Below are 14,593 nucleotides of genomic sequence, written 5' to 3'. Positions count from 1 at the left end.
CGCGTCGAACCCATGGATATACACACAACGCGTTACGCATGGAAAATTCAAAGATTTCTCTCGGTGCTTGTTATTGCGTATCGATAGTGGGGGGGATGTGACGAATAGCGTAACGGGCAAGCGTAGAACAATTAGCTATAGAGCTTATGGTGGTGCGGGCGCTCGAGAGATCCGCCAATGATCGAGGCGTGCGCTGCTGCAATTGTCAAGGAGCCGCGCGAGTCCCGCGCGAGTCCCGCGCGATCCTCGATAGATATGCAAAGTGCCCAGTCGTCCGAGCGCTGCAAGACACCCCGTGCTAATCAACGCGATGAAAGAATTCGCGCAGTGCAGGAGAAAATTAAAAGAATTCTGCGGCAATTATTCTCGCGACGGACGCGCAACAACACTCATCCCTCTTCCTCTTTCTAGGCTCGCTTATCGCGATACGTATACTACGCGTGTCATCGGGGATTATAATTTTTAAAACCAACTTGCCATCTACGCTCGATAATTGCCGCAGCCAACAATTTTTACAAGTCCTAGGATCTGAATGTAAAGCGACTCTCTCTCTCTCTCTCTCTCACTAATAGATACAGTCTTCAGAGCTCGCTCAATGGCCGAACCATTGAGAACCAATCGAAAAGCGAAAAGTCCAATTGACATTGCCAGAAATTTAAATGTAAAGCTTATATATATATATACATATGAATAGTATAGAAAGAAGGTTGGAGTGGTCGTAATAAAAGCCAGCGGAGGAAACCATTGGCGCACGATGAATAAAAGTGAATATAATTACTCGGCTGAAATTGAATTCTTTTTTACGATTACATTCTTTTACGAGACGCCCGCGCGCCAAGCTTTTTCTATAGTTTTTCTAATTAGACGGTCGCGTATATATAGGCATAAGCGCGTAGTGTGCGAGCTGCTGCTTTGTTAATGGGTAGATTAGCAAGTGTCCTGCTTCTTTAATTCGCGTGATCCGCGAGACACTCTTGGAATGTCCTTTTTATCGGTGCGGATGGATACACCACTCGATTGGCCCGGCCAACCCCAATCCTCCATATATAATGGGACGGAGGACTAATTCAAAAGGTCTGAAAACTACTCTCTCTCTCCCTCTTCGTTCTTGGCTCCCTTTTTGTTTATTTGCATTTACCGCGCGCGCGTTGCTACCGACGACTTTACGGCGCGCACTTTTGTCATCCAGCCGCAGCCGATATATCAAGATATGTAAATAGAATTTAGGTATGCGCGACGTCCGGCCGAAAGAGACACGGTGGAGGACCATCCGGGGAAGGAGGTCCTCTCGCACGTGCATGCTCATCCTGAATTAGGTAGGACCGGAACGAATAACAATTTTCTCTCCGAGACGAATCGCTCGTCTCCTAATGCCCCCCGTCTTGCCCCTCGCGGCCCCTCGACCCAATTTTATACCTGCACTCTCTCTCTCTTTATATTCAAATTATCGTCAAACTGCCACCTCCATTCCCTTCCTCTCTAGCGGCCCCCTTCCGGAATTCTCTCTCGAAAAGAAATTACAACTACGCGGGAAAATCTAATTTCCTCGTTTGTTTTTCATTGTTTGTCCCCCCCCCCCCCCCACACGTTCCTATATAAATTATGCATTTATGTACATAGACGGGCGCGTGGTACGTTCAATTTTACCATGCCATCCTGTGCGCAAAAAACTCGCGACGTATTTCCAAGCATTCGCAAGAGTGCTGCGCGCTTGACCTTTTTACATCAATCTTTCTGAAAAAATACCACAAGTTTTTCCTAAGCCGTAAGATAATTTTCCTCCTCTCGCTCTGAAAAACTTGGAAAATTCCCTCTCCCACGGAGCCTCGATATTTCTTCACGTTAATTTGTGTTGATAATTGAGAAATTTACGAGTACGCACAGGGGCAAGTTTCTTTGGTACATGGTGAAATAAAGGTGGAAAGTTTCACGCTTGTACGAATTAATCGAATGGGGAAAATACGGGAGCCTAGGCGGGGCCGGGTTGGGGCGGACGCGGAAAGAAAAGTTTCGGTTAATGAATTGAACGTACAGGCGTTGGCCTTGGAATAAGGCTCGCCCCGAGTCGAGGCTAACTATCGATAATTGATTTTGCCAGCCAGCAGCGCGACATTCAACCTTCATCGATCAAAGGATAATTAATTTCTGAGACGCCGGCAAATAGCACAAAGTCAGCCACCGTGGTTCGATATGGACGAGCGCATCGACGCAAGAGGCTAGCAGTGTATACGTGTGCCTCGCAACCTCTCCGACGCCCCTATCGTTTACCTCTTCTTTTTTATCTCCCTCTACCCTCTCCCTCCATTAGACTCGATATTTTTACCCGACGAAAGCATGACCCTCCATGCAGAGCGCGACGCGAGACTCGCACACGAACGTGCATGCACACCTGTATATTTATAATACACATTTCAAGGTGCATCATCCGGGCCGAGGAACGGAAAATTCATTAGCAACATTGTGATTTTTATTTACGAACCTTTTTCCACGCGCAACAACAATGGCGCGGCGGCGAGGATTCGTGCAGCTCTGCCTGCCTATATTAGTTGTAATAAATTGTGATTATTGGATAAAAAGCAACGAGGCTCGCGCTCGTTTGTTCACTCTCTATAAATTCCTGGTAATGAGCTTTTTGTTAATAACCTTCGTAATTACTAGGTTTTCCCCGCTTGGTAAACAAGGATATATATATATATATATATATAGAGAGAGAGAGAGAGAGAGAGAGAGAGAGAGAGGAAGCTATATCGAGTTTTTACCTTTCGCGCAACTCCCAGCTTCTTTGAAGCATCGTTTTCTCTCGTTGGAAAAAGAGCTAACGTGCGCAAAATTACCACTGGCTAGCCGCGCTTATACATTTATATATATATATATATATATATATGTGGGTGTGTACTTGTGCCTTTCTCGCTCGCTCGCGCACGCATCACTTTCGATGGATTCTTAAGTGACTGCCAGTCCCAAAAAGTTGGAAATTGAAAATCGCTCCAATTTAAAGAGATACGGATGCTATATATATATAGGTATTCATAGAGGGTAAGGTGGCGGTTCTCGCGCGAGAGAATCATCGCTCTTCTTTCGAGTGGGAAGAACGATTAAATTGCAGGTGTGCTTTAGAAGAGGAGGGGAGGAGGAGGATTCCTCTGGAAATCCAATAGTGGAAACATTGTCCTCGATCGCGCGACCCAGACCCATCAACTTTGACACGCGATCCACCATCGCGCGCCGCTCTGTGTACGTGATACTGGCCCGAAGGATCCCTCATCCATTTGTATATCCTTCGATCCCTCTATATGTGCAATGTGTTTGCGATAAAGAGAAAACCAGCTTGAAAAAAAAGGATAGATTCCGATATATATATATATATAGCGGAAGAAGCGATTCGCACAAAAAAACTAGACAAAAGCCTGCGCTGATTTTCATTTCTATCCTTGTTTGCACGCGAATATTTCCTGCAGCAGCAACGCAGCGCCGTTTAAAGTAAATATTTTAAGCAGCCAATTACGGATCGACTTGCTTTATCTCGTTAAAATACACGGCTAAAAAACCACCATAGCGCGCCTTTATATATATATATATATATATATGTATATGCGCGGTTAGAGCGAGAAGGACACAATCTTTTTTGAGGAGAGCGCGTATCAACTGGTTTCACAACATTTTACGAGGATTTTTCGGGGCTTATATTTTGTTTTTCTGTGCGTTAAAAAATCCGTCGTTGAGAAAAAGCTTGTAATAATTGCGCGCAACAATTAAGGCCACGTTAGGATATAAGCGACGGTTAAAAGAGTGAATTAACGTGGAACACGAGAGGAGGAGTCTCCCGAATGGAGCCAGCCAGGACATACATATATAAAAAGTAGATAATTGCTACTGTTTTATGCAGAACGCGCCGACTCTCTCTTCCCCCCCACTGTGTTATGTTTATAACGAGCGCGCGAAAACTTTTTTACTCTTTGAAATATAAATCGCTTAAATTCCCTTCGAAACGGTAACATGATTACAGCATTAAACGAATAAAATATTCCCGTTGTTGTATCAATTATTTCTCCGTACCATAATCATCCTACGATATCGTGTTAATCATTGCTATATATACGTGTATACGAACAATCGTCATGCACACTTGCAGTGATTTATATCGGTGCAATGAAATAATAACGAGAGCAGAGCTGATCGTACATATATACGTTTCAGACATACGTATATAGAATTGGACCAAGTTGACGATTCGCGTCTCCGAACGTCTGCACGGAAATCAATCCCAAATCAATCGGTTGAGAGAGGAACGAGGATAATCCAAACAAGTTAAACGTTTACACTCGGCGCACTGAAATTCTATTATATTTCGAGCGCGTAGAATTTTTCAAAAGTTGATAAAAATCACTATAATTATATTATAGAATCAAGTGAAAGTGTGGATTTATCGATCATGGAAATATTCAGGGAAAATATGTATAGGGAAAAGGGTGCGGTGGACCAAGGGACTTTTCGATCTGTGATTTATACGTGCGTGCGTGTGTAGGAGAGTATACGGAAAGTTGAAGAAAGTTGTTTGGACGAGGGGGAGGGGATGAAAAAAGCGGTAGAGAGGCAAATGGCAACGCGGGAATAGGCAAACATTTTTCAAGCATTGATTTATCGCGCGAGTTTCGCAGTGAGAAAGCGGTTGGTTTGAAAAGGGTGCGTCAAATCCGGTCCCTAATCATGCCGGGACCATTTATATCCCGCACACCACCCAATGCATCAATTACCCCGGACGAAACAAAGTGTACGCGAAGGTCTATGGTGGAGGGGGGATAAAGAGCGTACACGCTACAAGGACGCGATTATTCTTATGTGTGGTCGCATATAGAGCGTACATATGTGCTTGTATACGTATAGGAGGGACAAGTTGATGCATGGAAGTATTGTTCCATAGGCTGCTGAGCAGAGAGAGAGAGAGAGAGAGAGAGAGCTCTCTGCCTATACCATAGCTGTACGTGTGTGACTGTCCCGCGGACACGCAGCCAACTCGACCTATCAACGTTTCTGCAACTTTTTAAACCCAACCCCCCCCCCCCCTCCTCCCTCCTCTACATCTCGGCTCGTTGAAAAAAGTCAACTGTGGTCGGCCGCTGGAATCTCGCGCAAACTCCGCATCCTCTGGCTCCTCCATCGAACGCGCGTCGTACATATACCTACTACGTCGCACGTGGAAAATAATTCAATCGTGCACCTCGCGCGTGCGCGCGCGCTATACGCTCTGAAAAGCCTCGACGCGAGCGACACTTTTACTTAAGTGCGCGAGATCACTCAAACCCGATTGTGTATTCATTAAGCTTGTTAATTTTATTGCTCGAGAGTTGATTGATCGGCGCAATTTGGCAGAGTATTAATTTGAGAGAATATATGTATACACGACGAGACGGGTGCGAGAGGAGATTTTCTTTGGGGATTTGTGCATGGAGAACAAGGATGATCGTGTTTATGGAAAATATAATGATCGTGTGCATGTGCGCGGAGGGGATTGAAGGGGCGCGTAAAGGAGCAATTTGCGATATATCGAGGTGGGATGAGCAAATGGTATAATTGGTTGTGTTATTGGCGCACCACTCGGGAGATACGGATTGGCGCCTCGCGCCAATTTAATCGTTCGGGTGCATTGTCCCGGGGCGCGGCGCGATAGTTGCAAAGGCGCAGCGCAGGGGGAGAAAAGTGCGGCGCGTCGCGGCGCGGCGCTTCTTCGTAGCTGGTGGCTCGTGCATGGCACATGGGAAAAATCCTATGTATATATCTCTTCTCGAGGCCGGGGGTGGATGGCAGGAAGCTCCGAGCACAAACAACGATAATTATTCCGTAGAGTCCGCGGCTCATACTAAAAGAGACGCACGCGTGCGTGCGTGCGTGCGTGCGTGCTTGCGTGCATTGTTCCAAGCGGCGCAACGCGTTGTCGCGGAACGGATGACTAATGCACGTGTCTATATATAACTTGTGCGAGAGAGAGAGAGAGAGAGAGATGGGCTTTCACCTGTCCCGATATCGCGCTCTCTCAAAGGTTGGACAATTTCAAGAGGAGGATGACGCATAGAGAGAAATGATACAAGAGTCGTCCGTCCGTCCGGCTGGTCTCCGCGTGCATGGCTCGTCCAACCGTGCGAGGGGCCCGGGGCGAGGTAAGATCGAACGGTGGAGCCTAATTTGTGCGAGAGAGGAGACCCTACCCGGAGGGTCCCTCCGCTCCCGAAGAGAAACCTCTACACCTATATACTCTAGAGCCGTCTGTGTGTGCGGGACCTCGGGCAAGAAATATACTCGCGACGACAAGGAGCGATCGTGATATGGCAAATGTTTCAAATGACTCCTAACAAGGGAAGCAGCCAGTCAGCTTCTTTCCACGTGTGTGTGTGTGTGTGTGTGTGCTATAGTGTACATGTATATGAATAAAGAGACGCACTATATAACACTCGTATACACATCCCGAAGAACCGAATGAGAGAGGCCCCTCGCGCTCGGGACAACGCAAACTCTCGCTTGATTGGGGAATGATGCAAAGCTCTCCTGGCCAGAAAGAAGTGGGAAGGGTTCTGAAGGATCGGCGGCTTTTAATTGCCCGCTTTGATTCTATTTCCTTTTGCGACACAATGATCCACTCGAGATTCTCTCCCTCCGATGTTAGCGTAGTCTGCTTCTTCGCTCTCTCTCTCTCTCTCTCTGGTCGAGTGGCTCTTTGCATTCGGGCTATCCTCAGCCTTTATTACGTGAAAATGGGCGTGTAGCTTGAATACGGTGAAAGTCATTGAGAAAAAATGTCTTTGAAAATGCACGTCGACGACCGGTCGACTCGAGTGCCTCTCTCTCTCTCTCTCTCTCTCTCTCCCTCTCCCTCGGTGTGTATTCAACTATAATCTTTGCCAAGACATACATACAAGTGCCCGAATTCCTCTTACAGCAATAACTATATTCTTTTTTTCCACGAAATATCCAAAGTTGAGAGGAAAACAAAGTTATTTTTTGACTTTGCTTCGAGGATCCATATGCTCGTTTGTTTTACCTTTCAGTCTCGCTGCTGTCCGTCAATTTGCAGCCGCGTCTCTCTCTCTCTCTCTCTCTCTCTCTCTCTCTCTCTGAATCGAATGTCAGCAGAGTGGGACACAGTTTTGGTAAATATACGTACACTCGTGCGTATATGTATATGGAGAGAGAGAGAGAGAGAGAGAGGGCTGGAGAAACGTATATAGCAACAGAGCGACGTTATCGATGGAAGCAAAGCGATTGACGGAGTTAATCCAGGAGAATTCGATTCCCATTACATTCAACTCGCTTCACTTGTAGCTGCTACTTTCTCGAAATTCCACTCGACTCCTAATTAACGGGAAATCCTGCTACTGATAATGTTGGACACAAACACCTCCGTTAATGTGTAATAATTACTATTATTTCTCCCCCCCCCCCCCCTTCGTTCTCTCTTTGCTCGTCTCGCAATCTCGCTGTATTTGTATAGAACGACCGAATAGTCGGTCAAAGGTCAATGGTGGCCTGCGGAAGAGCTCGCGCGGTTTTTGCCTTGTCCCGTGGAGTGGTGGGGGAGATTGCGGTTGCATGGCTGTGCTTTATGGGTCGCCGTCGATACACACACACACACACACCACACACGCGGGTACGCGCGAGCACTCTCGTGCAGTATGGAATTCGAAAAATCCCTTTCTAATCAGCGTTAATCATCGGGTACTGCGCGCGTCGCAGTTTTACCTTTTAATCACCACCTGCCACAAAGTGCAAGCCTATCGCCTCTCTATATATGCGTATACATACTCCCCCGTGACCCGCTCGTACCATTAGATATTTTTTCAAAAGTAACAAACCGATATAGACAGTGCGTGCGTACGTGCTTCTTGGATATTTTGATCAATGCTGTCGAGCTAAAAGAGGAGGAGGGGGAGGAGACGAAGGATTTTTTTTTTTTTTTTTTCGGGGATTATTCTCTTGTATACACGGAGGCAGGTTCATTGAAGAAGCGTGCAGCGAAAGCGAAGGATTTTCATGGTGTGCTAGGTCGAGGTTGTTGCAGGGTTCTCGGCATGGTGGGGGGATGCAGATACGTTATGTACGTCGAATTGATGAAAAACGAAGGAAAACGTAATGATATGCTGGAGGGTTTTAGCCGGTGGGCGAGGAGTCGGGAGGGGGGTGAGGGTAAGGAAGGGTCAAAGGTCAAGCTTGCCGCTTCTGGCGCCGAGAGTACGTTGTCGGTTCTCCGGCAGCTACAGCAGCGTTAATGCACCAAGAATATACAGACGGTGGGGATCGCCGCGCGGTACCGTAAATCTCCCATGTTAATGCAAGCCTGGCTTACTTAGCCGCGCGGCCCAACACACACGCACACACACGCTCATAACCAAACGGCCCACCGGCTGACTGACTCGGGCCTGTCGTCCACTCGATCTTTTCCTTCGACACTCTTTCTTCCAACCCTCTCTCGAAACCGGCTCCCCGCAGATGCGAACATTCGATATTTATTTGGAAAACTTTTTACAGCGCATTTTTTTCAACAACCGGCCCTCCTCCTCCTTGTCCCTCAAGCGTCGTTGAATTTTTAACGAGCGATAGGTCTCCCCCTCTCCCCACTAGCCCTCGCACCATGCAAACAACACGGATTACAATATATTGCTGAGAGAAAAATTCCTCACCCCCCCTCCCCCCCCCCCCCAGGCGCCTTGGAATTTCACGTGTATTTAGTCACGCTCGATCTCGAGTGCTCTGGATAAACGGTTTTTTTACGACCGCCAACGACACTCGCGTAAGCTGCTTCCTCTCCATAGACTTTTTTTTAACCACTGCAAAAACGTTTCTTTTCTTGTACGTCCAGTTAATCTTGACAATGCACATGTACATGTATATGTACGATGGAGTTGGATCGATTGTGATTTTGCGCGATATAATTGACGGTCGGGACCGAGCAGCCCTTCTGGTCTATTTTTATGGTCATCGTGCCCGTACTAGATATCGCGAGGAGGGGCTGGATAAATGGAAACAAAATGATTTCGCCGTGGGCCAAGCAGCGACGGTTTATCAAAATTCCGCCGGATCGTTGTTTTTGCTGGAAAGAAAGGAAGGTCGCGAATTTGTTAACAAGTTGAACGTAAAAATAAATCCCGGCTCTGTCCCTCCCACTGTTGTTTAAGCCGGGGAACGGTTAATTTTTTATACAGGCAGTAACGTTTACTACCGGCTGTCTTGAAAAAACTTTTATCTCGCTAAGCTTTTCCTTTTCTCTTTTTTTTCCTATAGTATAGTACGTTGCCGATGATTAATAGATGTTAAAGTGGACTTTAGTTTTCTCGTTAGGGACTACCGCTCGCAGCCAAGAAGAGAGCGCGCGTTTCATCGAAATATTTTTATTCGACGTTAACAAGTGGATAGGATTTCTGATATAGGAATAGGGGAGGGATTTATCTCGGTCTCGTTCGCAACGGAGACTGCGGTCACAGGTATAGAGCGCGCCATGCAGAAGAGACCGAGCAGAATTATTCACTCTGGTCGCATTGGAACGCGCGAATAACATTATTAGATCGTCTCGGTAAATCGTCGCGGCTGACCCGGGACCAACTTGACAAAATTTACTGCCTGCCAACTTTATTAGGGCTAAGCGCGTGCATGCGGCCCCTCTCTCATTTATTTATATTCTATCCTACTGCCCCACACACCTCCCACACTAGCGCACTTTTGCTTCTTCGCGCTATATCTATACACCCGGATGAATAAATACTAGAGTTATACTGCGCACATACTATAAACATTGTAAGCAAGTATAAACACATTACTTGGCATTAGGAAATACGATAGCTTCCGAGCACACACTGACATATACACAGAGGACACGGAAATTTTTATAACACGTGCAATGTGTGCGGCAGAATAGGGACATTGATAGAATCGCGCAAACAGTCATACGTACATGTATGTATATATATATATACGAGAGGCATTGGTGTTCTCCCCATCGCAAGTGTAAATTCGATCCCCTGCAATACGTAGAGGGGAGACAAATACAAATGTGCGAGGGGCTACTGAAAGATGAAGCGCTCGCGAGCAAGAGAGAGAGAGAGAGAGAGTCGTAGTATATAGAGTGAAAGGCAGGGAACGTATATACACGTTTGGTGGGCTTACAAAGACATTGAAATGGGCGGCAAGGCAGAGGAGGGTGGGCTGTGCGACGACTGGTGCGAGTCCATAGGTGCCATATGGCAAGGAGCGTGGTAAATCATTCCTCGTTAACCCGCGGGGACTCGAGCTCGTTACGAAGCAGGACTTTTTATGCAAAATGCGCGGTAGCAAAAAGTCTCTTCTTGTACTCTGACGCTCGATGATGGTGGTGGTGGGCCCGAAGGCTAAACCGGAGAGAGAGAGAGAGAGAGAGAGAGAGACGACAGGTCGGTCACGATGCTCGTCTCCGAAAACTCCTGGCTTAAACGGCACTTTGATGTCCCAGGGCGACGACAACTCCTCAAGAACCTCCGGTGCAGAGCGTTAAGATCGTTAAGGACACGCTCCGGTTAAAGTTACAGGCTATGTAATTACTGCGTTTACCTCCCATACGCTCGTCCTCCTTCTCCTCCTCTCTCTCTCTCTCTCTCTCTCTCTCTCTCTCTCACTTGCGGCAGTATGTAACACTTGAAAATAAAGCAAGGATGAGCTTTTACTTAATGGCAGCCCTCTGACCAACAACCAGTCTGTAATCATCAGCATCAAATTAGCTCTAGTTCAATTTCAATGATAATCTTACGGACGTAATCAAGAGTTCCTCCACTCACTCTCTCTCTTTTCTCTCTCGTTTCCCAGACATTGCGCAACTTGTTTATTACCGTGCGATCGAGCCAATGGTAATAATCCCAATGATTTTCATTTGCCAATTAGAAAGGTATTTTTCATCGCGATTCTTGAAATTCACGAGCTCGACCAATTTCCAGAGTTGGTAGTAGGTACAGGTATATAGTATAGCAGAGAGAGAGAGAGGAGAGGACGGTCTCTCTCGATGCATTTACCACCAGCCAACCATTCCGCAGATTGTCTTTGATTAATGCAACTTTAATGCGTTCATTAATACTTATTTGTAAATAATTGCGATTTATATTACCGCGGCCGGGCTCATTGTAATTGCCATTCCTCTCTCTCTCTCTCTCTCTCTCTCTCTCCCTCCTCTCGCTTTTTGCCTCGACGTATCTTCCAGCTAGGAGCTATACTTTAATCGAAATAAGTATCGTCCTCCCGAGCGAACATTTACATCAATTGCCCGTGAAATGAAAATAATCCCTCCGGTAGAGCGGAGCGCGTTGCGACGAGAAACTTTGGTGCGCGAGAGTGGAGAGAGAGAGAGAGAGCAGCACAGGAGGCAAAAGGTACATACCGTGTCTTCTAGTAGTAAGTACGGTGTGACGTCACACGCTGGAAATTTCGCCTATTATAAAAGTCGCGAAATCCGATGTCTCTCCTGAGAGAGAGAGAGAGAGAGAGAGAGAGAGAGAGGGACAGTTATTATTGTAAAGGCTATATAACAGCTAGCATGAAATAAGAATCGCGTCTATTATTAGTAGCGGAGGAGAGAGAGAGAGAGAGAGATTATCGTTCAACTATAAAATGGGATGAGGGTAATGATACTTTTTTCCATCGCGAGACCAGCTTTTCCCGGAACGTCGAGCGGAATAATAATGAAAATTGCTATCCTCCACTTTCTTCGACCAGTTCTATGGGTTTCGCTCTCCAAATATCGCTGCGGCAAAATAGCAATGAACGAACGAGCAAAACATTGCTGCTGCTGCTATACTGGACACAAGCAGAAGGAAACTATAGGGAAAAAGATTCAATCCTCTGCCGTTCGATCGATCTTACATGTATATATAGATAGCATCGATAACGTCGATATAAAAGTATTATGCTCTTTTTACAATGGACTTTTGTACATACTACGTATCTCTTTGCTTTATATTCATCGGGGGGAGAAGAGGAAGAGGAGAGGGAGGAGGGGGAGGAGGGGGAGGAGGTATCGTAAAACTGCCGTTCTTTCAGTTTTTCTCCCTCTCGGGGGGGGGGGGGGGGGCCTATCAAAGATATACCCGTGTATATGTATAGCACAGGCCGCGGCTAAGCGGATTGTTTTAATTGCGAGAGTTTGCAAATGACAGGCTTCTTCGCGGTGAAGCTACGAAAACTTTCAATTGTCGAGAGAGATTCGAAAAAGCCAATTGGCTTTCTCGCTCTGCGTACGCGGTGGTAGCGTTGCAGCAACCAAAACGCGATTCTTGGTTAGAAATTAACGTTCGATTGTACCAGAGACGCGCGCGGATGGCAATTTTCACAAAAAGCCGTATATATATATATATATGAAGAGAGAGAGACGACGTGGAATGTTGGCTAGGGTTGGAGAGAGATGAAAGGGTGGGGGAGGTGCAAGGTGGTGGTCGGTCGGGTTAAAGTCCTTGAATCGGAGATGGGATATAAGATGAGAGACGAGAAGGAGTAGGAAGGAACAAGTTTAGAGGTGTGTGGGGGTGTATACCAATGTGGGAGAAGAGCTTATCCTGCAAGAGTGGTTCTCAAGGATACGGAACGTCAGCCATCGGCACCAGTGGGAAGCGTAACGGACCCTTCGTCCCTTTTCTTCCATTTAATGCCAATTACATGGATTTGTCTCGACCCACGCCACACAAGGTTCAGCAGAGTCGACCGATCGGTTGCTGCGCGCCGCAATGCCGTGCCGAGCGAGAGCCGCGCGTCTTACTCTCCCAAAGAGCCTCTTCGTGATGCCAGACAAGTTTAATTGGTGGAGGACGGTATCCTTCGCTAACCTACTACCCCCCTCCTCTTCTTCACTAGCACTCACCGTAAAACCCCACAGGAATTTACCAGCCACCTTACAGACTCTCCTTCCGGATAAAACATGTATAATATATAAGTATACTTGTATATGCAATCGATCCTTAACGCATCTTATTCTTTGTTACAGGTAAGCCATAGCAGCTAGTATCCATGCAACCGCAAAAACTGTAAAACTGCGTGTCCTCCTTTTCCCGCTCCTGGACTTTCGTGGTAAGCCCTTTAATTGGTATATAATATCATGCATGTATACACAATAATATCCTCGTGTAGGGGTCCGCGCGTTTGAATAGACGAGAGAGGGTAAAAAAAAAGAAAAAAAAAGAAAGAAATGTGCGGAATAATTAAAATCATTAAACGAGTTTCTCTCTCTCTCTCTCTCTCTCTCTCCCTCCCTCTCCCCTCCCCATCGATGGGCACTCTCCGCGCTCCCCTTTTAATCGAGAAGGGCTCTGGCTCCACTCGGCAGAGCAGCCCTTAAGCCCCGTTTATACATGCAGTTCCCTCGTTAAATCCACACTGTAATTGAATCATCTAATTAGCTCCTAATGCTAATATTCAGACAGTGCTCCCGCGATGCATCGATGAATGTTAAAAGAAGTGGCGACTCGCGCGCTAATGGAAGGGACTGCTCCAGCGGAATATTCACTGTGAAATCAGCCTAAGCCCAAACGATGCGACCATTCGAGGGGAGAGCACAGCTACCGCCGAGGTAGCGCCCAACCACCGAGGATGGAATCTCTGATAAGGAGGAGAAAATCCATTACAGAGAAATTACATTATCTAATCGTGTCCTCTTGCAAATAATTACCAACCCAATTCTTTCTCGCATTCTTTCATTCGTCAATTCCCCAGGAATGTATTCTTCCATAAGATAAGATAAGATAATGCACGCGTGAGTCGCCTAGCTTCTTTACCTCCATTCTATATATATATATATATATATATGTATAAAGAAATAAATCTCAAGAAAGCCTGCGAGCGCGCGCTCCATTCAACGAGCGTCTTATTGGTGGAAAAAACTCCAGAGTCCACACAGATATATATATACATATAAATTAGCGATAAGCATCGATAATCAGGCAGAGAGGATCCTTTCACCGGCATTGTGCGTCGAAACGTTGTTAGGGGACCGTGGAGAGTGGCTCGGATGGCTGGCAGAAGGGGACGAAGAGGGAGGGGGGGGGGGGGGAGAGAAGAAGAAGAAGAAGGTAGCAAGGCCTGACAAATGGGAGAAGAAACGGCGAGACGTGAAATGTGAGTTTCTTGCGCTGCGAGAGAGTATTCGCAGTGTGAAGTGAGCTTAAAGCATTCGGCCAGAGAGAGAGAGAGAGAGAGAGTCTGGGAGGCTGGGGCCCAGACTGCTGTTGGAGATTGGAGGGACGAGAGGGGAGAGAGGGTCTGGTGAGATCGGCTTGGATAGAACAGCATCTATAATGAGCGGCGAAAGGGAGAGAATGTCGATTGCGAATCTCACCGATGCTGAATAATCGAGCCTCTCCGAGAGTCTGCAGCTTCTTCTTCTTCTTCTTCTTCTCCCTCCTCCTCCTCCTCCTCTACCTGCCATCCTACATTGGTAGTGGTACAGCGCGCTCGTGTGTGTACATGCATTACCGCGGAGTGGTGGTTTAAGAGAGTGATGTGAATACGGACCGACTCACCTGTGTGTGCCGGCCGGGGAAGATAAAGAAAGAAAGGATGGAAAGGAGGGATGCGGGGGAGAGGGAGGGAGGGGGGGGGG

At 46.8% G+C, this 14,593-nt stretch overlaps 1 protein-coding gene across 7 annotated transcripts in view; it reads left to right on the top strand.

Moving 5' to 3' along the window:
* The window catches only part of LOC136784595 (uncharacterized), a 150,159-nt gene that overhangs the window by 42,583 nt on the left and 92,983 nt on the right, over window positions 1-14,593 (top strand). For 2 of the 7 annotated variants that reach the window (XM_066745353.1, XM_066745354.1), the window contains one exon: window positions 12,983-13,065. The exons of the other annotated variants lie outside the window; for them this stretch is intronic. The gene's annotated coding sequence lies outside the window, so the exon portion shown is untranslated. The remainder of the gene's footprint in view (window positions 1-12,982; window positions 13,066-14,593) is intronic. 7 annotated transcript variants of the gene reach the window in all.

Source organism: Prorops nasuta, unplaced genomic scaffold (assembly GCF_024137725.1).
Source record: "Prorops nasuta isolate Cenicafe-Biocafe unplaced genomic scaffold, Cenicafe_Pnas_1.2 PNAS00061, whole genome shotgun sequence".
Taxonomy (NCBI): Eukaryota; Metazoa; Arthropoda; class Insecta; order Hymenoptera; family Bethylidae; genus Prorops; species Prorops nasuta.
This window is presented reverse-complemented; position numbering and strand designations above follow the sequence as displayed.